We start from the raw sequence: 23,311 nt of genomic DNA on the forward strand, positions 1-23,311 counted from the left end.
TTGGGGTTTGGCAAGTTATGATAGGTAGCAATGTCTAACTGAAGCTTGCATAAGAGTGACCTCCAGAGTAGCCTCTCAACTCTATTTGAACTCTCTCAGCCACTGATACCTTACTTATTGCACTTCTTTACCCCATTTTGGTCAGAATGGCATTGTTGATCCCATGGTACCAGGGCCAGACTCATCCCTGGGGGTCATCTCCCACTCCACCACGGAGACTTTCATCCCTGGATGTCATACATAGAGGGGAGGGCCATGGTTTCACTTGCAGTGTTGGGCTTAGAGAGAGAAAGGCCACATATCAGCAACAAAAGAGGTCCTCCAGAAGTGACTCTCAGGCATATCTATAGGTAGGCTAAGCTTCTCTGCTAGCTACATAAGCTTCACAAGTGTAAGCCTCAAGATCAAGGGCATGGCTTATTGATTTGCGTGTCCCTAATGTTTTGGCACAGTATCTGGGGTTTCCCCAGTGGTAAATTATAATAGTTCCACAATTTTTCTCCCATTACTCAAGGGGCTTTGCCAATACTTTTTTATTATCTGCTTAATATACCCTGGGATGTATCCTGGCATTACATTAAGCTATACAAGATTAAGATTAAAGTCCCTCATTCTTATCCTGGGCCCCCTGTATTCAGATTGTTTAAATGATTTATCTGGACAGGCTGATACATTATGTGCTACCAAAAATTTAGGTTCTTGACAAAGTAAAGCATTTTTTCCTTTGCTCTCAAAGGGCAGATGAAGTTCTAAAATATAGACAAAGTCTTCCTTGCCCCTGTATTCTGAATTACCTTAATCATGACCTGATTGGCTTCATTCTTATCTCTAAATACGAGGTTATACATACATAAAACAGCCTCTCCAATTCCAGAAACAACAGTAACCTCTCTAGAGTAAATGTGACTGCTATAAGAGCTTACAATATAGCTATAGAACTTACAATGTTCTCTTATAATATTTTCTAAATGAGACCATATCATATTTGCTTTTTAGTTTCTGGCTTCTTTTGCCTCACCAAATGTCCCTCAGGTTCATTCACAATGTTGGTATTGCTGGGCCATAGGGCAACTCGATATGTAGTTTCCTAAGGAACCACCAAACTGTCTTTCATAGTGGCTGTACCATTATACATTCCCACCAGCAATGCGTAAGTGTCCCAATTTCTCCACACCCTCTCCAACATTTATAGTTTCTTGTTTGTTTAATGGCAGCCATTCTTACAGGTGTGAGGTGGTATCTCATTGTAGTCTTGATCTGTATTTTCCTTATAACTAATGAGAATGAACATCTCTTGATGTACTTTTCAACCATCTTGTATTTGTTCTTCAGAGAAATGTCTATTCATATCTTTAGCCCTCTTTATACTTGGGTTGTTTGTTCTTTGCTTGTTGAGTTGTATGATTTCTTTATGCATACAGAAACCTTTATCTGATGCGTGATTTCCAAATATTTTCTCCATTGAGTTGTATCCTTCTTCACCTTTTTGTTAATCTTTTGAGGCAGAAATGCATTTGAGTTTGAACATTACTCTATTGTTTCTTTTGTTCCTTGTGCTTTAGATGTAAAGTTTAGGAAGCTATGTCCTATTACTAGGTCTAGAAGATGTTTCCCTACATTTTCTTCTAGGGGCTTTATGGTACTGGTTCTTGTATTTAGGTTTTTGACCCAATTTGATTTTATTTTTGTATAGAGTGTAAGTGAAAGGCCCTCTTTAATTCTTCTGGCTATTGATATCCAGTTCTGCCATACCCATTTATTATAAAGTCTATTTTGTCCCACTTCAGTGAATTTGACCTTGTGCAAGATCAGTTTACCATGGATTTGGTGGTCTGTTTAAGCACCATGATTCAATTGCATTGGTAAATACTTCTATCTCTGTGTCAGTACCATGCTTTTTTTTATCAATTAAAAAAATTAACAACAAACAAACAAAAACATTAACATATCATTCCATTCTATGTATATAATCAGTAATTTTTAATATCATCACATAGTTGCATATTCATCATCTCTTAGAACATTTGCATCGATTTAGAAAAAGAAATAAAAAGACAACAGAAAAAGAAATAAAACAATAACAGAAAAAAAAGAATATACATACCATACCCCTTACCCCTCACTTTCATTTATCACTAGCATTTAAAACTAAATTTATCTTAACATTTGTTCCCCCTATTATTTATTTTTATTCCATATGTTCTACTCATCTGTTGATATAGTAGAAAAAAGGAGCATCAGACACAAGGTTTTCACAATCACACAGTCACATTGTGAAAGCTATATCATTGTTCAATCATCATCAAGAAACATGGCTACTGGAACACAGCTCTACATTTTCAGGCAGTTCCCTCCAGCCTCTCCACTACATCTTGAACAACAAGGTGATGTCTACTTAATGCGTAAGAATAACCTCCAGGATAACCTCTCGACTCTGTTTGGAATCTCTCAGCCATTGACACTTAGTCTCATTTCACTCTTCCCCCTTTTGGTCGAGAAGGTTATCTCAATCCCTTGATGTTAAGTCTCAGCTCATTCTAGGGTTTTTCTCTATCCCTTAATGCTGAGTCTCAGTTCATTCCAAGATCTCTGTCCCATGTTGCCAGGAAGGTCCACAACCCTGGGAGTCATGTCCACATAGACAGGGGGAGGGTGATGAGATTGCTTGTTGTGTTGGCTGGAGAGAGAGGCCACATCTGAGCAACAAAAGAGGCTCTCTTGGGGGTGACTCTTAGGCCTAAATTTTAAGTAGACTTGACCTATCCTTTGTGGGGTTAAGTTTCATATGAACAAACCCCAAGACTGGGGGCTCAGCCTATAGCTTTGGTTGTCCACACTGCTTGTGAGAATATCAAGAATTCAACTTGGGGAAGTTGCATTTCTCCCCATTCTCACCATTCCCTGAAGGGGGCTTTGCAAATACTTTTCCACTCAGTGATCAAATCACTCTGGGATTCATCGGGGCATCACTCTGAACAAACCAACAAAATCTCATGACTTACCTGAGATCCAAAGTACTTATGTTATTCAAACTATCTACATAAGTTATATTAGGAAATGTACTAGTCAAAATACAAATTTTGTAACAAATAAACATTTTTTGCTTTAGTCTCACACATAAGGTGACATTTTAAAACATTAATTACCATCTATTTTCAGCACCCTGCAATAATGACATTCCTTTGTTCATCCTCATGCAAAAACATTTTTAAAATTTGTACATTATACATTTCACTATTATTATACACTCTAGGCATTCCTAGATTTTACTACCTCAATCTTTAACATCTATCTCTCTTTCTGATTTCATTTATGTCCCCAGCCCTCCTCCCTCTATCATTCTCACATGCAGCTTCATTCAGTGTTTTAACATAATTGTATTACAGTTAGGTAGTATTGTGCTGTCCATTTCTGAGTTTTTGCATCCAGTCCTGTTGCACAGTCTGTATCCTTTCAGATCCAATTACCCAATGTCTTACCCTATTTCTATCTTCTGATGGTCTCTGTTACCAACGAAATATTCCAAGTTTATTCACTAATGTCAGTTCATATCAGTGAGACCAGACAGTATTTGTAACTTTTGTTTCTGGCTAATCTCACTCAGCATAATGTCCTCAAGGTCCATCCATGTTGTTACATACTTCATAACTTTATTCTGTCTTACAGCTGCATAATATTCCATCGTATGTATATACCACAGTTTGTTTAGCCACTTATCTGTTGATGGACAGTTTGGCTGTTTCCATCTCTTTGCAATTGTAAATAATACTGCTATAAACATTGGTATGCAAATGTCCATTTGTGTCTTTGCCCTTATGTCCTCTGAGTAGATACCTAGCAATGGTATTACTGGGTCATATGGCAATTCTATATTCAGCTTTTTGAGGAACCGCCACACTGCCTTCCACAGTGGTTGCACCATTTGACATTCCCACCAACAGTGAATAAGTGTGCTTCTTTCTCCACATTCTCTCCAGCACTTGTCATTTTCTGTTTTGTTGATAATGGCCATTCTGGTGGGTGTGAGGTGATATCTCATTGTGGTTTTGATTTGCATTTCTCTAATGGCCAGGGACGTTGAGCATCTCTTCATGTGCCTTTTGGCCATTTGCATTTCCTCTTCTGAGAAGTGTCTGTTGAAGTCTTTTTCCCATTTTGTAATTGGATTGGCTGTCTTTTTGTTGTTGAGTTGAACAATCTCTTTATAAATTCTGGATAATAGACCTTTATCTGAAATGTCATTTCCAAATATTATCTCCCACTGTGTAGGCTGTCTTTTTACTTTCTTGATGAAGTTCTTTGATGCACAAAAGTGTTTAATTTTGAGGAGCTCCCATTTCTTTCTTTGTTCAGTGCTCTTGCTTTGGGTGTAAGGTATGTAAAACCGCCCCCAATTATAAGATTTGTAAGATATTTCCCTACATTTTCCCCTGTTTTATGGTCTTAGACCTGATGTTCAGATCTTTGATCCATTTTCAGTTAACTTTGGTATAGGGTGTGAGACACGGGTCCTCTTTCATTCTTTTGCATATGGATATCCAGTTCTCTAGGCACCATTTATTGAAGACTGTTCTGTTCCAGGTGAGTTGGCTTGACTGCCTTATCAAAGATCAAATGTCCATAGATGTGAGGGTCTATATTTGAACACTCTATTCGATTCCATTGGTCAATATATCTATCTTTATGCCAGTACCATGCTGTTTTGACCAATGTGGCTTCATAATATGCCTTAAAGTCAGGCAGCGTGAGACCTCCAGCTTCGTTTTTTTTTCCTCAAGATACTTTTAGCAATTCGGGGCACCCTGCCCTTCCAGATAAATTTGCTTATTGGTTTTTCTATTTCTGAAAAGTAAGTTGTTGGGACTTTTTATTGGTATTGCATTGAATCTGTAAATCAATTTAGGTAGAATTGACATCTTAACTATATTTAGTCTTCCAATCCATGAACACGGTATGCCCTTCCATCTATTTAGGTCTGTGATTTCTTTTAACAGTTTCTTGTAGTTTTCTTTGTATAGATCTTTTGTCTCTTTAGTTAAATTTATTCCTAAGTATTTTATTCTTTTAGTTGCAATTGTAAATGGAATTCGTTTCTTGATTTCCCCCCTCAACTTGTTCATTGCTAGGGTATAGAAACATTACAGATTTTTGAATGCTGATCTTGTAACCTGCCACTTTGCTGTACTCATTTATTAGCTCTAGTAGTTTTGTTGTGGATTTTTCAGGGTTTTTGACATACAGTATCATATCATCTGCAAACAGTGAGAGTTTTACTTCTTCTTTTCCAATTTTGATGCCTTGAATTTCTTTTTCTTGTCTAATTGCTCTGACTAGAACTTCCAACACAATGTTGAATAGCAGTGGTGATAGTGGACATCCTTGTCTTGTTCCTGATCTTAGGGGCAAAGTTTTCAGTTTTTCCCCATTGAGGACGATATTAGCTGTGGGTTTTTCATATATTCCCTTTATCATTTTAAGGAAGTTCCCTTGTATTCCTATCCTTTGAAGTGCTTTCAACAGGAAAGGATGTTGAATTTTGTCAAATTCCTTCTCTGCATCAATTGAGATGATCATATGATTTTTCTGCTTTGATTTGTTGATATGGTGTATTACATTAATTGATTTTCTTATGTGGAACCATCCTTGCATACCTGGGATGAATCCTACTTGGTCATGATGTATAATTCTTTTAATGTGTTGCTGGATTCGATTTGCTAGAATTTTGCTGAGGATTTTTGCATCTATATTCATTAGAGAGATTGGTCTGTAGTTTTCTTTTTTTGGTAATATCTTTGCCTGGTTTTGGTATGAGGGTGATGTTGGTTTCATAGAATGAATTAGGTAGCTTTCCCTCCACTTCAATTTTTTTGAAGAGTTCGAGCAGGATTGGTACTAATTCTTTCTGGAATGTTTGGTAGAATTCACATGAGAAGCCATCTGGTCCTGGGCTTTTCTTTTTGGAAGCTTTTTAATGAATGATTCAATTTCTTTACTTGTGATTGGTTTGTTGAGGTCATCTATTTCTTCTTGAGTCAAAGTTGGTTGTTCATGGCTTTCCAGGAAGTTGTCCATTTCATCTACATTGTTGTATTTATTAGGATAAAGTTGTTCATAGTATCCTGTTATTACCTCCTTTATTTCTGTGGGGTCAGTGGTTATGTCTCCTCTTCCATTTCTAATCTTATTTATTTGCATCCTCTCTCTTCTTCTTTTTGTCAATCTTGCTAAGAGCCATCAATCTTATTGATTTTCTCATAGAATCAGCTTCTGGTTTTATTGATTTTCTCAATTGTTTTCATGTTCTCAATTTCATTTATTTCTGCTCTAGTCTTTGTTATTTCTTTCCTTTTGCTTGCTTTTGGGTTAATTTGCTGTTCTTTCTCCAGTTCTTCCAAGTGGACAGTTAATTCCTGAATTTTTGCCCTTTCTTCTTTTTTGATATAGGCATTTAGGGCAATAAATTTCCCTCTTAGCACTGCCTTTGCTGTGTCCCATAAGTTTTGATATGTTGGGTTTTCATTTTCATTCGCCTCGAGATATTTACTGATTTCTCTTGTAATTTCTTCCTTGACCCACTGGTTGTTTAAGAGTGTGTTGTTGAGCCTCCACATATTTGTGAATTTTCTGGCTCTCTGCCTATTATTGATTTCCAACTTCATTCCTTCATGATCTGAGAAAGTGTTTTGCGTTATTTCAATTTTTTAAATTTGTTGAGACTTGCTTTGTGACCCAGCATATGGTAGTACCGTGCTTTTTAAATTATTATTGAGAAATCTTCATACACATACATTCCTTATATGGTGTACAATCAATAGCTCATAATATCATTAATTACTTGTGTATTCATCACCATGATCATTTTTACAACATTTGCATCACTTTAGAAATAGAAATAAAAAGAAAAAAGAAAAAACTCTTGAGTGTCATACCCTACCCTGCCTGTCATTGATCGCTAGTATTTCCACCTACCCAATTTATTTTACCCTTTGTCCCCTCTCTTATTTATTTATTTATTCTTTTTACTCATCTGTCCATACTCTGGATAAAAGGAGCATCAGACACAAGGCTCCCACAATCACACAGTCGTACTGCAAGTGCTATATCTTTGTACAATTGTCTTCAAGAATCAAGGCCACTGGAGCACAGCTCAAAACTTTCACGTACTTCCCTCCACCCACTCCAATACACAATAAAGTAAAAAGGGATAATTACATAATGCATAACAGTATCCTCAGGGAAAACCTCTCACTCTGAAATCTCTCAGCCACTGAAACTTTATTTTTTCGCATTTTCCTCTTCACTATTTTGGTCAAGAAGGCTTTTGCAATCTCTTGATGTCAGTCCCAGCTCATCCTAGGATTTCTGCCACACATTGCCGGGGAGATTTACACTGTTGGGAGTCATGTCCCATGTAGGAAGGAGGGCAGTGAGTTCACCTGCCAGTTTGGCTTAGAGAGAGGCCAAATTTGAGCAACAAAAGAAGTTCTCTTGGGGTGACTCTTAGGCCTAATTTTAAATAAGCTTAGCCTATCCTTGGCAAGCATAAGTTTCATAGGGGGCAAACCACAAGATCGGGGCTCAGCCTATTGATTTGGCTATTGATCCACTCATCTGTTGATGGGCATTTGGTTTGTTTCCATCTTTGGTGATTGTTAATAATGCTGCTAAGAATATCAGTGTGAAAATGTCTGTGTCATTGCTTTCAGCTCTTCTAGATATATACCAAATAGTGCTATTACTGGGTCATAGGGCAACTCGATATTTAGTTTCCTAAGGAACCGCCAAACAGTCTTCCATAGTGGCTGCACCATTATACATTCCCAGCAGCAGTGCATAAGTATCCCAGTTTCCCCACATCCTCTCCAACATTTATAGTTTCCTGTTGTTTAATAGCAGCCATTCTTATAGGTGTGAGGTGGTATCTCACTGTAGTCTTGATCTGCATTTCCTTTATAGCCAATTAAAATGAGCATCTCTTAATGTCCTTTTGAGCCATCTGTATTTGCTCTTCAGAAAAATGCCTATTCATATCTTTAGCCCATTTTATAATTGGGTTGTTTGTTCTTTTGTTGTTGAGTTGTATGATTTCTTTGTATATACAGGAAATCAAACCTTTGTCCGATATGTGATTTCCAAATATTTTCTCCCATTGAGCTGGCTTCCTCTTCACCTTTTTGACAAAGTCTTTTGAGGTACAGAAGCATTTGATTTTGAGGAGTTTCCATTTATCTATTTTATCTTTTGTTGCTTGTGCTTTGCGTGTAAAGTTTAGGAAGCTACCTCCTATTACTAGGTCTGGAAGATGTTTCCCTACATTTTCTTCTAGAAGTTTTATGGTGCTAGTTCTTATATTTAGCCGTCTGATCCACTTTGAGTTAATTTTTGTGTAGGGTGTAAGATAGGCATCCTCTTTAATTCTTTTAAAGAACTGAAGGCTATTGCTATTCAGTTCTTCCATGCCCAATTATTGAAAAGACTATTCTGTCCCAGTTCACAGGATTTGGGGGCCTTGTCAAAAATCAGTTGACCATAGATTTTGTGGTCTATTTATGCACTCTTGATTTGATTCCACTGGTCAATGCTTCTATCTTTGTGCCAGTTCCATACTGTTTTGACCACTGTTACTTTATAATAGGTTTTAAAGTTAGGGAGTGTTAATCTCCCACTTCGTTGTTGTTTTTTAGGATGCTTTTAGCTATTTGGGGTCTCTTTCCCATCCACATGAATTTGGTAATTAGGTTTTCCAAGTCTTCAAAGTAGGTTGTTGGGATTTTGATTGGTACTGTGTTGAATCTGTAGATCAGTTTGGGCAGAATTGATATCTTAACTATATTTAGCCTTCCTATCTATGAGCAGGGAATGTCTTTCCACCTATTTAGATCTCCTTTGATTTCCTTAAGCAATGTTATGTAGTTTTCTGTGCACAAGTCCTTTACATCCCTAGTTAAGTTCATTCCTAAGTACTTGATCCCTTTAGTTGTTATTTTGAATGGAATTTTTTCCTTAACTGACTCCTCAGCTAGGTCATTGGTTGTGTATAGAAATGTTACTGATTCTTGCACATTAATTTTATATCCCGCCACCTTGCTGAATTTATTTATTAGCTCAAGTAACTTTGCTGTAGACTTTTCAGGATTTTTCAAGTATAGTAACATATCATCTGCAAATAATGAGAGTTTTACCTCTTCCTTTCCAACTTGGATGCCTTTTATTTCTTTGTCCTGCCTGATTGCTCCAGCTAGAACTTCTAATACAATGTTGAATAATAGTGGTGACAGTGGGCATCCTTTTCTCATTTCTGATCTTATGAGGAAAGCTTTCAGTCTCTCTCCATTGAGTATGATGCTGGCTATTAGTTTTCCAAATATTCCCTTTATCATATTGAGGTAGTTATCTCTGATTCCTATCTTTTGGAATGTTTTTATCAGAAAAAGATGCTGAATTGTGTCAAATGCTTTTTCGGCATCAATCAAGATGACGTTGTGATTTTTTCCTTTTCAGTTTGTTGGTGTGCTGAATTACATTAATTGATTTTCTTGTGTTGAACCATCCTTGCCTTCCTTGTATAAACCCCATTTGGTCATGGTGTATAAATCTTTTAACGTGTTGTTGGATTCGATTTGCTAATATTTTATTGAGAATTTTTGCATCTGTGTTCATTAGGGAGATTGGCCTGTAGTTTTCTTTCTGATAGCATCTTTACCTGATTTTTGGTATTAAAATGATCTTAGCTTCATAAAATGAGTTAAGTAGAGTTCCTTTTTCCTCAATTTCTTGGAAAAGTTTGATCAGGATTGGTGTTAGCTCTTTTTGGAATATTTGATAAAAATTTCCTGTGTAGCCATCAGGCCCTGGGCTTTTCTTTGTAGGAAGATTTTTGATGACTGACTGAGTCTCCTTACTTGAAGTTTGTTGAGATCTTCTATTTCTTACTGAATCAGTGTAGCTTGTTTGCATGTGTCTACAGGAATTTGTCTATTTCATCTAAGTTGTGTAGTTTGTTGGTGTATAGTTGTTCATAGTATCTTCTTATGATTTCTTTTATGTCTTCAGGGTCTGTGGTAATGCACCCCTGCTCATTTCTGATTTTATTCATTTGCATCCTTTCTCTCTTTTTTTTTGTCAGTCTTCCTAGTGGTCTATTAATTTTGTTGATTTTCTCAAAGAACCAACTTTTGGTTTTATTGATTCTTTCTATTGTCCTTTTATTCTCTCATTCATTTGTCTCTGCTTTAATCTTTGTAATTTCTCTTCTTGTATTTGCTTCTGGGTTAGTTTGCTGTTCTTTCTCATGTTCCTCCAGGTTTGCTGTTGAGTCCTCAATTTTTGCTCTTTCTTGTTTTTTAATTTAGGCATTTAGCACAACAAATTTCCCTCTCAGCACAGCTTTTCCCACATTGCATAAGTTCTGATAAGTTGTATTCTCATTTCCATTCATCTTCAGATAGCTACTGATTTCTCTAGCAATTCCTTCTTTGACCCACTGGTTGTTTAAGAATGTGTTATTTAATCTCCATATATTTGTGAAGGTTCTCACTCTTTGGTGGTTATTGAGATCCAGCTTCATCCCATTATAATCAGAGAAAGTGCTTTGAATAATTTCAGTGTTTTGAAATTTGTAAAGACCCGTTTTGTACCCCAGCATATGATCTGTCCTAGAGAACGTTCCATGAGCACTAGAGAAGAATGTACATCCTTGTGCTTTGGGGTGCAATGACCTGTATATGTCTGTTAGGTCTAATTCATTTATCAAGTTATTTAACTTCTCTATTTCTTTGTTATCTTCTGTCTGGTTGTTCTAGGTATAGAGGAGAGTGGTGTATTGAAGTCTCCGTATTATTGTTGAACTATCTATTGCTCCCTTCAGTTTTGCCAATGTCTGTCCCATGTACTTTGGAGCTCCTTGATTGGGAGCATAAACATTTATGATTGTTATATCTTCTTGGTGAATTGACCCTTTAATTAATATATAGTGTCATTCTATATTTCTTATAATGTCTTTACATTTAAAGTCTATTTTGTCTGATAATTGTATAGGTACTCCTGCTTTCTTTTGGCTAAGAATTGCATGGAAAATCTTTTTCCATTCTTTCATTTTCAATCTATTTGTATCCTTCTGTCTAAGATAAGTCTCTTGTAAGCAGCGTGTAGCTGGATTATGTTTCTTAATCCATTTACCAATCTGCATCTTTTAATTGGTAATCTTAGTCCATTAACATTCAAAGTTATTATTGAAAAGGTGGTTCTTGAATCCACCATCTTATCTTTTTAATTTTATTTGTCAAATCTATGTATTCTTTTCCTTCTTTCTCTTTGTAGTCTTTAAATTACTCTTCATGGTACTCTTTAATTCTGTGCCCTCCTCCTCTCTTGTTTTTTTTTTTTTTGTTTGTTTGTTTGTTTGTTTTTTTTAGCCAGCAGAACTCCTTTTAAGTGTTTCTTGTAAGGCTGGTTTCTTGTTGACAAATTCTTTCAGGACTACTTGGTCTGTAAAAACTTTAACTTCTCCCTCAGTTTTGAAGGCTAATTTGGCTGGGTACAGAATTCTTGGTTGAAAGTCTTTCTCTTTCAGGGTCTTGAATATATCATACTACAGCCTTCTTGCCTCCAGGGTGCTAGTTGCATAGTCTGAACTCAGTCTTATTTGGTTTTCCTTGTGTGGAGTAGATTGCTTTTCTCTTGCTACTTTCAGGATTTTCTGCTTCTCTTCAACATTTGACAGATTGATTAGCATGTGTTTTGGGGTAGGCCTATTTGGATTTCTTCTATTTGGAGTTCATTGGGCTTCTTTCATTTGTATATTTATGTCCTTTATGATGGTTGAGAAGTTTTTCCCCCATTATAGCCTCAACTACTCTTCCTAGCCCTTTACTCCTTGCTTCCCCTTCTGGGACACCAATAATTCTTATATTTGTGCACTTTGTTTTGCTGATCATTTCCCTGAGATCCAGTTCAAATTTTTCTTTTTTTTTTTTTTGCCATTTGCTGTTTTGAGTCTTCGAAGTCAATTATCCTGTCACCCATATCATTTATTCTTTCTTCTGTTTCCTCAAACCTGGTGTTGTGTACCTCTAGTATGTTTTTATTTGGTCAACAGAGTCTTTAATCTCTGTGATATCTGTTATTTTTCTATTTATTCTTTTAAATTCCTCTTTATGCTCTTCTACTATCTTCTTGATCTCCTTTATATCATTTGCTATCCCACCTATTTTATTAAGTAGAGTTATATGAACATATTTGATTAGTTGTTCCAATGTCTGTGTCTCCTCTGGTGTTTTAATTTGGTCATTAGGCAGGGCTATATCTGTCTGCATTGTGATATGCTTAGTGATCTTCTGCTGTCTTCATGGTATGTACATATCCTGTTTGATTTACTTTGGGAGTTGATTTCTTTCAGTATTCTATGGTTTTGTGTTTGTGGGATGGTTGTACAGAAGGGAGCAGGATATGGGGTGGGGCACTCAGTGCAGTCAGTGATTTGTTTCAGGGCAGGTTTAGGCACAAGTTGTGGGTGTTTTGCTGATGCTTGTGAATGTTGGCACCCAGACGCCAGGGAGAATATAGCTGTGTGGGAACATCAGTCTGGGTGATGCAACCCTGGTGTGCACTGGTCTAAGGCATGGGGGCCCTTTGTGTGCATGCATAGAGGTGTGTCAGCAGTGTGGTGTTTAGCTTCCATATATTTGTGAATTTTCTGGCCCTCTCTCTGTTGTTGATTCTTTTATGGTCTGAGAAAGAGTTTTGTATGATTTCAATCATACAAAATTTAATAAGTTCTTTGATTTGGTTTTTCAAACTTCTGATTTCTTCTTTTGTTCACTTAATGTCTTTTTTTTTTTTTTTTTTTTGCACAGGCAGGCACCGGGAATCGAACCTGGGTCTCTGGCATGGCAAGCGAGAACTCTGCCTGCTGAGCCAGCATGGCCTGCCCCCAATGTCTTCTTTGTATCCTCCCTCAACTAATTGATTTGATTTTTGATGAAATCTTCCATGTCTGTTCAAACATCCTGAATTAGTTGTCTCAACTCTTGTACCTCATTTGAATTGCTCATTTGTTCCTAATATGACTATTTTTTGCTGGCATCTAGGCATTTGATTTCCTTAATTAGTTTATTCTGGAGGTTGTTTTCACTCTTTTACCTAGAATTTTCTTGCTGGATGGCTTTGTTCCCTATTTGTTTGACATTTAATTTAACTTATTGTAGACCTTTAGCATAGGTTCTGTTTAACTGATCAGAATTTTTCAGTTCTTGTTTTTCTGGTTCTTGCCCTGCCTATATGGAGCCTTTTTTTTTAGGTGGGTCTCCTCTGATATTATAGATCCCAGTCAGATTTTTCCAGCGTGGACTGGCCTCCTCTCGGGAGGTGTCACCAGCAACGATTTTCCCTGAGGGTGAGACGCAGCAGCTGTCAGATTTTCCTATGAGGCCTCTAGACTCTGTGCTTTTCCTAGCCTGCCCATTATATGTTACTTGTCTTCTCATGGCTTCCAACCAGTGTAAAGTGATGTGCTGTCTTTAATTTCAGCAGACTCTCCCTACCAGGAGTGTGGTTGAGGCAGAACTGAGGTTGTACTTTGGCATTAATTGCTTCAGTTTTCCAGTCCCTGGGGCCTGAATTCCTTGAAGGAGGGATTTCATGTGAGCTTGGCCCCAAACTCTTTTACTTGGGGAAGATACACCCTTTAGGGAATTAACTCCTTTCACCTGACTAGTTACTTTGTCTCTCAGACAAGATTAATTCCTCTCTTGCTTGGGGTAGTGCTAGAGCCTAAGAAGGCTTCCAGTTCTATCCAATGAGCTCTTAAGGAGTGAAAAAAAGCAAATAAACAAACAAATAAATAAACAAACAATAAATAAATAAATAAATGCCTTTCCAGTGCAGGACCGCTGCTCCTTGGGTTTGTCAATCAAGAGCTTAAGTTGGCATGTGGATCTATGTATTTCCAGGCTCTATGTGCCCCCTTTACTTGGGATCAGTGCTTTTGCAGTATTTTGTGCTGTCCAACTCAAAAAGTCTCTCCTTTTTTTTTTGTCAGCCTCATCCCCTCTCTGCCGGGACAAAGACTCCTAGTACTTTTATCTCTTATTTCAGGTTTATCTGAGCTGGGGGCCTATTTTCAGTAGTCAGAATTTGTTAATTAATTCTGCAAGTGGAGCTTGGTTAAACTAAACCCTTGCTGTTAGTAAAGTCTGTTTCCTTTCCCCTTGGAGAACCAGCCTTCTGTACCCGTAGTAGAGCAGGGCCAGCCTCCATGGCTTGGGGTACTTACAGCTCTGTGTGCCATCTTAGCCACTCCACCTGGTCCAGACTGGTGTACTCTGTGTTCAGACACTGATATAGCCCCAGCAGTTGTTCTGTGCTGTTCCTGGCTATTTACCAGCTGCTATCTTGCTCCTCTCCTTCTGGTGTCTTCTTGATCTCCTTTATGTCATTAGCCATCCTATTGATTTTATTTAGTAGAGTTATATGAACATCTTTGATTAGTTCTTCCAAAGTCTGTGTTTCTTCTGATGTTTTAATTTTTCATTAGGCTGGGTTATATCTGTCTGCCTCTTGATATGCTTAGTGATCTTCTGTTGCCTTCAAGGCATGTAAATATCTTGAAAGTGTTACTTTGGAAGTTGATTTCCTTCAGTAGTCTAAAGCGTCATATTTGTAGGATGTATGGGGAACAGGGTGTGTGACATGGGTCAGGGCACAGTGCGGGACAGGTCGCAGTACTGTTATAGCATAGGTTGGGTATGCTCTGCCAGTGCCTGTGAGCTTGGAGATGCAGTGCAGGGGCTATTGGGGCAGGGTGTAGCTCAGAAGGCCTTGGATCACAGGAGCAGGATGCAGCATGGAGGATAGAGAGGTAGGGTGCGGTGAGAGGCAGATGGGAGGGGCTGTGCAAATGCATGGTGGCTGGTGCACAGGCAGGATGTGGGTGGGTGCATCAAATGTGGGTATCATGGGTATCAGGGTGTGGGGTTCAGGGCACAGAGGTCGGGGCATGGGGAGGGCAGGGTGCAGATGTATCCTTGTGCAGGGGAGGGGTCCTGGGGGTCCGGGATGTGGATGCGCAAGTGTGTAGGGGTGGGGCAGGGACAGGTGATATCAGATGATGGGTGGAGCCCTGGTGCAGATGCATAGGTGTGGGGGATTTGGGGTAGGGGTGAACGTGTGTGCATGGTGGGGGCTATGAGGCACGTGAGCACCTGCTAGCTGTGGGTGCAGGGCACTTGTGCCAGGTGGTAGGGCAAGGGTGTTCAAGTGTGCAGTACAGGGGTTTGGGGTGCAGGGGTCAAGAGGTTGGTGCACAGATGCATGAGTGCCTGGCAGGGAGGATGTGGCAGTGCACATGCACGGGTCTGCGGGGAGGGGCCCTGTGTACACAGGTCTGGGGGCGGGGCCCTGGTGTGTGCCTTTGCAGAACTCAGGGGCGGTGGCACGATTGCACCTCTGTGAACTGGGGGCAGGTGTGGCCCATATGTGCAGGTCAGCACTTGCCCAGAGCTTTGGTGTGGTAGGCATGCACAAGTGCACCTGAGCAAATCTGGGAGTGCCCAATGCTGATGTACACATGCACAGAGCTCCAGGTGTGTGGGAGAGGGCTGTTTGAGTGTATAGGTTGGGGGTGTGGCCCAGATGCTCAGGCGGCAGGGGGCAGGGACAGGGAGGTGGGGGCAAAGAACTGGGCACAGGTGTGTGGGTCCCGCAAGACTGTGCGCATGTGCAGGGAGGTGGGTGGGCCCTGAGCAGATGTGTGGGCATGTGCAGTAAGGTATCTGGCTGCAACCTGTGGGGGTGGGGCTTTTATTTTCCTCTGAGAATATCTTTATTTCTCCTTCATTACTGGATATAAAATTTGTGGTTGACATTTCAGTTCTTTCAGCACTCCAAAAATGTGCCCCGTCTACCATGGGATTGACAATGCCATCCTGACCAAAAGGGGGAAAAGGAGAGTTACAAATAAGATATCAGTGGCAGAGAGAGTTCAAATAGAATGGAGAGGCTACTCTGGAGGTTACTCTTACACATGCTTCAGTTAGACATTGCAACCTACCATAAATTGCCAAACCCCAATCAAAACCTTTCCTGTCAATCGTAAAGAACACCTAGGGCAATATATAAGATTCTACAAAGGTTCCATGCACTAGATAACTCTCCAAATGCTACAACCTCCAGATGGATCCCTGGACCAGATAAGTCCTGAAATTCAGAAGGGCCAGCCTTTCCAGAACATCAACTAGTTCCATCCCCTATTTCATATCATTAACAGCCCCTTCCAACATGAAAAAGTTAGAATGGGCATAGCCCATATACCCCTAAAGAGTGGGAGAAAGCTCAAAGGTGATGGTGGAGTTATACAGAGAAGTTCAGGTTTAATAAATGAGTATGAATGCTGGATCATTATACTGATATTTCTTTTAGTTTCCAGTATCTTAGAACAGCTAGAAATAAAAAACAAAATTATGGAATTGTAACACATACCAAACTCTGAAATCTGTTTATAACTAGTTGTTGCAATGTCTTTGAAATGTATTGCTTTTATGTATAAATATTATTTAAAGAGAAGGAGGGGCATAGCAGAGAAGATGGGATTTAATAAATCAGTATGACTGCTGAATCATTATATTGATTTTTTTTTTGGTGTACAGTGTCTTGGAGCAGCTAGAAGAAAAAATGAAAAATTGTGGAACTGTAACCCATACCAAACTTCAAAATTTGTTCCATAACTATTTGTAAAATGTACTTGGAAATTTGTTTTTTTTTTGTATGTATGTTATATTTCACCATAAAAAAGTTAAGAAAGCACATTGTTTGAAAAAATTAATAAACATATATCAAGACTGCAAAAGATAAAAAAGACTAGAAGACACAAATCACCAATATTGGGAAGGAAATAGGGGATGACACTATCCTGCAGTCATTTTTAGGAAAATAAGGGAATACTATGAATAAATTTTTCTCACAAATTTGAACATAAAGAAGAAATGGATCAATTCTTTAAGAACCACAAACTACAAAACTCACCAAGATGACATAGATAATCTGATTAGTCCTGTAATCATTGATACATTGAATTCTTAATTATAAAAATTCCAAAAAACATATCTAGGCACATATGGTTTCACTGGAGAAGTCTACCAAATATTTGAAGAAGTGTTTACATCATTTTTACCCAGGAGCTCTTCCAGACTCTATTTCAGAAAGTCAAAGAGAAGGGAACACTTTCCAACACATTTTATGAGGCCAATATTAACACCACACCAAAACTAGACAAAAACAGTTCAATAAAAAAAAGAAAGAAAAAGGAAACTATAGACCAATATTCTTCAGGAATGTAGGCACAAAAGCATTCAATATACATTAGCAAAAAAAAAATCCCACAACTTATATAAATAATAATAATATTTTATTTTTCCAGTTATGCAAGGCTGGTTCAACAGTCAAAAATCAATGTGCTTTGCTTTCAATGAAAACGAGGAGGGGTGCAGAGGAGAAGACCGCAGCGGTTTAGATGGCTGCTGCATCTGTGGCGCGGAGGCGAAGGCAGCGGTCTACCGGGCTAGGAAGACTATATCTGGGACTGGGAGAGCTGGAGCACTTAGTGGCAGCCCGTTGGGGAGCTGATTCCACCGACTGAAGCGGTGGTGCTCTGCGGGTGAAAAAAGAGCAGTGGCAGCTTTGCAGCAGCGGGCAGGACTAGGATGGTGGTACCACATGTCAGACCTCGCTGCACTCACTAGAAGGAAACAGATGCAGCAACAATGTTGGACGAGGGCACACCCAGAGAAGCATGCCCAAAGAAAAATATGAGCTCCCTGACTGTCGGAGGATATACACAATTATGTCCTCTGAGCAAGCAGAAAATGGAAAGAAATAACATTGGGCAGAGCTTGAAATAAGTGGTAAAGTAAAAAGCATAAGCTCATCTTTGTGGTCACTAACTCACTTGACAACTTTGTGTCTGAGTGACAATTCCCTGCCTTGCTTTCCTTCAGACATTGCCAAGCTCCATAATCTGGTGTTCCTGGATCTGTCCTCTAACAAAATCTGTAGTTTACCAGCAGAATTTGGAAACATGGTATGCCTGTTTGAAAGGAGTTATGTACTCTAGAAAAGTCATGTTTTGATCCAAATTGATCTTGTGGGATCAATGGTTTCTTATAATTACTAGTCAGTACTATAGGGTGGAAACCTAATTAGGTTATCTCCATGGAGATGTGACTCAATCAAGTGTGGGTCTTAAACTTGATTAGGTGGAGACATGCCTCCAACCATTCCAGGTGGGTCTTGATTAGTTTACCGGAATCCTTTAAAGGAAGAAACATTTTGGAGAAAGCTTCAGAATGCAGCAGAACCACGAAGCATAGAGTTAACCAGCCAGCAACCTATGGAGACGAAGATGGAAAACACCTCCCATGGAGCTTCATGAAACAGGAAGCCAGGAGAGAAAGCTAGCAGACAATGCCATGCCTTTCCAGATGAGAGAGAAACCCTGAATTTCATTGGCCATCTTGAATCAAGGTATCTTTCCCTGGATGCCTTACATTGGACAATTCTATAGACTCATTTTAATTTGGACAATTATATGGCCTTAGAACTGTAAACTTGTAACTTATTAAATTCCCCCTTTTAAAGGCCATTCCATTTCTGGTGTATTGCATTCCGCCAGCTAGCAAACTAGAACACATGGTATCAATCAGGGAACTCCATTTAAATAACAACCTGTTAAGAGTTCTACCTTTTCAACTGGGAAAACTGTTTCACTCAGAGACTATAGGCTTGAAAGGAAATCCACTTACCCAGAATATCTTGAACCTCTATCAGGAACTAGATGGAATAAGAAAGCTACTGAACTATTTGCTTGATAATTTGGCAGTTTCAACAGAACAGCTACCTCCAAGATAATGAATTATGTTACAAGAAACAGACAGAACAAGTACAACTGCCTTATTTTCTGTCATGTGCTATAATGTTCTTTGTGACAAATATGTGACCCAGCAATTATACAGCTACTGTCCATTATGGACACTTAATTGAGACTACAGGAAAAAGGCCATTTTTCAAGAAATCTTGAGCTGTAATGCTGATATCATAAGTCTTCAGGAGATTGAAGTGAAATAATATTATAGTTTTTTTTTTCTGGTAGAATTGAAAGACTGTGGTTAAAATAGATTCTTTAGTCTTAACCCTAGATCTAGGACAATGTCAGAACAAGAAAGAAAACATGTTGATGGCTGTGTGGTATTCTTCAAGATGAAAAATTTACTTTGGTTCATAAACACACTTGAATTTAATCAGCCAGCCATGGCAAATTTGGAGGAGTACAAAGCTATGCTGAACAGAGTCATGACAAAAGATAATATTGGAGTTGCAGTGCTGCTAGAGCTTCGAAAGGACTTGATTGAGATGCCACATGGTAAACCAGATCTTGGAACAGAAAAACAACTTATTCTTGTGGCTGATGCTCATGTGCACTGCGACCGTGAATACTCTGATATGAAGTTGGTACAAACTATGATGTTTGTTCTAGTTTGCTAGCTGCTGGAATGCAACACACCAGAGACGTATTGGCTTTTAATAAAAGGGGATATATTTTGTTAGTTCTTCAGAGGAAAGGCAGCTCACTTTCAACTGAGGTTCTTTCTTACGTGGGAAGGCACAGGATGGTCTCTGCTGGCCTTCTCTCCAGGCCTCTGGGTTCCAACATCTTTCCCTGGGGTGATTCCTTTCTGCATCTCCAAAGGCCTGGGCTGAGCTGCGAATGCTGAAATGAGGTATACTGAGCGGCTTGGGCTGTGCTATGGTGCCCTCTCTCATTTAAGCACCAGCCAATTAAGTCAAACATCATTCATTGCAGCAGGCACACCTCCTAGCCAACTGCAGATATAATGAGCAACTGATGAAGTTCACATACCATTGGCTCATGTTCACAGCAACAGAACTAGGTGCCTTCACCTGGCCAAGTTGACGACTAAATCTAACTACCACAGGGGGCGGGCCGCGGTGGCTCAGCGGGCAAAGTGCTTGCCTGCTATGCCGGAGGACCTCGGTTCGATTCCCGGCCCCAGCCCATGTAACAAAAACGGAGAAACAGAATACAAGAAAATGTTTAAAAATGTTTCCCTTTCTTCCTTCCTTCCTTCCTTCTCTCTGTCTTTCCTTAAAAAAAAAAAAAAAAAAATCTAACTACCACAATGTTCCTCTCAGAAGTAAAGAACCTTGTTGATGAAGCCTCTTGAAACCCCAAATCCACTGTATAGGGAGAATTTGGAACTATTCTACTTGTGTTATGTGTAGACCTTAATTCTTTTCCAGACTCTGGTGTTGCAAAATATTTGAACACTGGTGGATTAGAAACACATCATAAAGATTTTAAGGAACTGAGGTATAATGAAAGTCTCACAAACTTCAGCTGTGATGGGAAAAATTGGACAACCAATGGGAGGATCACTCATGGTTTGAAGTTAAAGAGTGCCTATGAAAATGTCCTGATGCCTTGCAAAATTTGACTTTAAGGGTATAATTGACTACATCTTCTACTCCAAGCCTCAGCTGAACACTTTAGGCATCCTGGGACCACTGGACCACCATTGGCTAGTTGACAACAATATTAGCAGCTGCCCACACCCATTCATCCCCTCCAACCACTTTTTTCTTCTTGCACAACTGAAGCGCATGCTGCTTTTCCTGCCCCAAGATAACAGCATTCACCTTCCTGGCAGCAGGTAGTCCAGTTTCTTCAGAGGACAATCTTAATTTTGTTCATAGGCATGTAAAAATCTGGATATAGCAGAGTGAGCTTTGGCCATTAGGGTTGTTTTTTTTCCTGATGATCATTTGAATTTTCAGTCCCATTATTTATTAAGGATATAGTGTGAAAGCCAGGTGCTAGCAACACACAAATCCTGAGCTGTTATGCTTTATGTGTTGCTAGGCAGGGATTGGTGTGTTTGCACCTGTCTTTAATTTGTTACAAGTAATTTTCCTATTTCTGCTATCCAATGTAATATTTTCATGCCTTGAAATAGGAAAATGTTTGAACAGCATATCCTGTTTGCACAGAAATCTATATAGCATTACTTTTAAAAACATTTTTATTGTGAAATATGACATTTAGACAAAAAAGCAATAAATTTCAAAGTACATTTTAACAAGTAGTTATTCAAAGTTTGGTATGTGTTACAGTTCCACAATTTCAAGTTTTTCCTTCTAGCTGCTCCAAGACACTGGAGACTAAAAGAAATACCAATATATTGATTCCACAGTCATACGCATTCGTTAAATCCTAACTTCTCTGTTATAATACCTCCTTCTTCTTTGACCCTTCTCCCAATATTTATGGGTATTTGGGCTATGCCCATCCTAACTTGTTCCATGACAATATGGGATGGGGAATGGAACTGGTTGGTGTTCTTGGAGAAACTGGCACCTCTAGATTTCAGGAATTATCTGGCCTAGGTTCTGAAGGTTCTAGGCTTCTGAAAAGTATACCTAGTGCATGAAACTTTTGTAGGATCTCAGAGTCCTGAGTGTTCTTTAGGATTAACAGGAATGATGAGGGTTGGGGATTGGCAAACTGTGGAAATTAGCAATATCTCGGAAGCTTCATAAAAGTAGCCTTCAGAATAGCTTCTCAACTTTATTTGAACTTTCTTAGCCACTAATACCATATTTTGTTATATGTCTGTTTTCCTTTTTGGTCAAGAAGGCATTGTCGATCCCACAGTGATGAGGCTAGGCTCATCCCTGGGAGTCATGGCCCATGTTGCCAGGGAGACACACCCCTGGATGTCATGTCCCACATAGGGGGAGGGTAAGGATTTTACCTGCAAAGTTGGGCTTAGAGAGGCCACATCTGAGCAAAAAAAGAGGTTCTCTGGAAGTAACTCTTAGGCATAATTATGGGTAGGCTTAGCTTCTCCACTACAGAAATAAGTTTCACAAGAGCAAGCCTCAAGATCAAGAGCTTGGCCTATTAACTTGGGAGTTCTTAGTGTTTGAGAGAGTATCAGGGGTTTCCCAGGTGAGAAAGTTTTTCCTCCAGTTCCTCAAGGGACTTTGTAGCACTGCTTTTTTGAGGCCAGTAATGGCATCAGAGACCATTTTTCCATACTTTACTCCCTCCTTTTTCAGACTCGTTTGTAAAATATAGAATTTGAATTTAGTCTTTATGATTCTATATGATTCACAGAAGAACTTATTTATGAAATTTTGTATCAAAAGTCAGACTTGGAAATGATTGTAATGTAAACAAAGGCCTTTTTTTTAACCTGTTCGTTTGTTATAATAAAGGCCAGCTTGTTAAAGGAAAAAAAAAAGTAATATGCTCTTATTCCTTTGTGTTGATCCAGATTTCTTTAGGGCACCATTTTTATTCTGTCTGAAGGATGCCCCTTAAAAATTTTGTGTGTGTGTACTGAGGATCAACAGGAATGAATTCTTTCAGCTTTTGTATGTCTGAAAATGTCTTTAGTTTACCTTCATTTGTTTTTTTCACTTATACCCAGAATATTTTTATTAACTTCAAAGTAATCTCTCAACTTGGTTTTTATTTGCTTTATGATACAAAAATAACACCTACAATTATTTTTTCAAAGAACACTGTTAGTATATATTGCTTTTGCAATTCAACCTAAATATATGGTTTTGTATGAACTGTAATAGACCATTACAGAAAAACTTAAACTTTTCAGTTGATTTACAATTATATTGAATTAACTGACTTTCTGTTTTTCAGACATCCTTGTACCCCTCCCCCCCATTATTGAAGGTTTTGCAACTAGATGGATACTTAAATATATAATATCTTTTCTTCTGGAAATTTATTTAATATACTAATATTTAATGCAGAAAGCTATGCTTAAGTCTGATACAGGGAATTTATTTGCACAGGAAAGACATTAAAAATAATTTTGAAATTAGAAAATGTTTTTTGCTGTTGTTTTTAGCAAAACACCACCAATGTCTCTTGGATTTCAATCGCCCACAGGATAAAGTCCAAACTCCTAAGTTGTACTGTACATAAAGGATTTTTTTTTTGCCTACATTACTGCCACTTCTGTCCCTAATACAGCTATATAACTAAGGTACACTGAAATCCTTACCATTCCCCCCAAATATTCAGTTCCATTCATTCATATTTTTGCCTCTGTATTATTTCTTCTCCTGGTTTTCTGCCCATCAAATCCCTATTTATGCTTCAAAACAAGTTCAAAAGTTACTGCCTTTTCTTTTTTTAATGGCTAAAATAGTTTTTAATACTATGAGTCAGTGATTATATACTTCAGATGGTTTATATGGTGTGTGAATATATTTC

At 38.6% G+C, this 23,311-nt stretch overlaps 1 pseudogene; it reads left to right on the forward strand.

The window, feature by feature from the left end:
- Positions 1 to 17,631: 17,631 nt before the first annotated feature.
- On the forward strand, positions 17,632 to 20,724 carry LOC143670763 (CCR4-NOT transcription complex subunit 6-like; annotated as a pseudogene).
- Positions 20,725 to 23,311: the final 2,587 nt, after the last annotated feature.

The sequence above is a fragment of the Tamandua tetradactyla genome, chromosome X, assembly GCF_023851605.1.
Source record: "Tamandua tetradactyla isolate mTamTet1 chromosome X, mTamTet1.pri, whole genome shotgun sequence".
Lineage (NCBI taxonomy): Eukaryota > Metazoa > Chordata > Mammalia > Pilosa > Myrmecophagidae > Tamandua > Tamandua tetradactyla.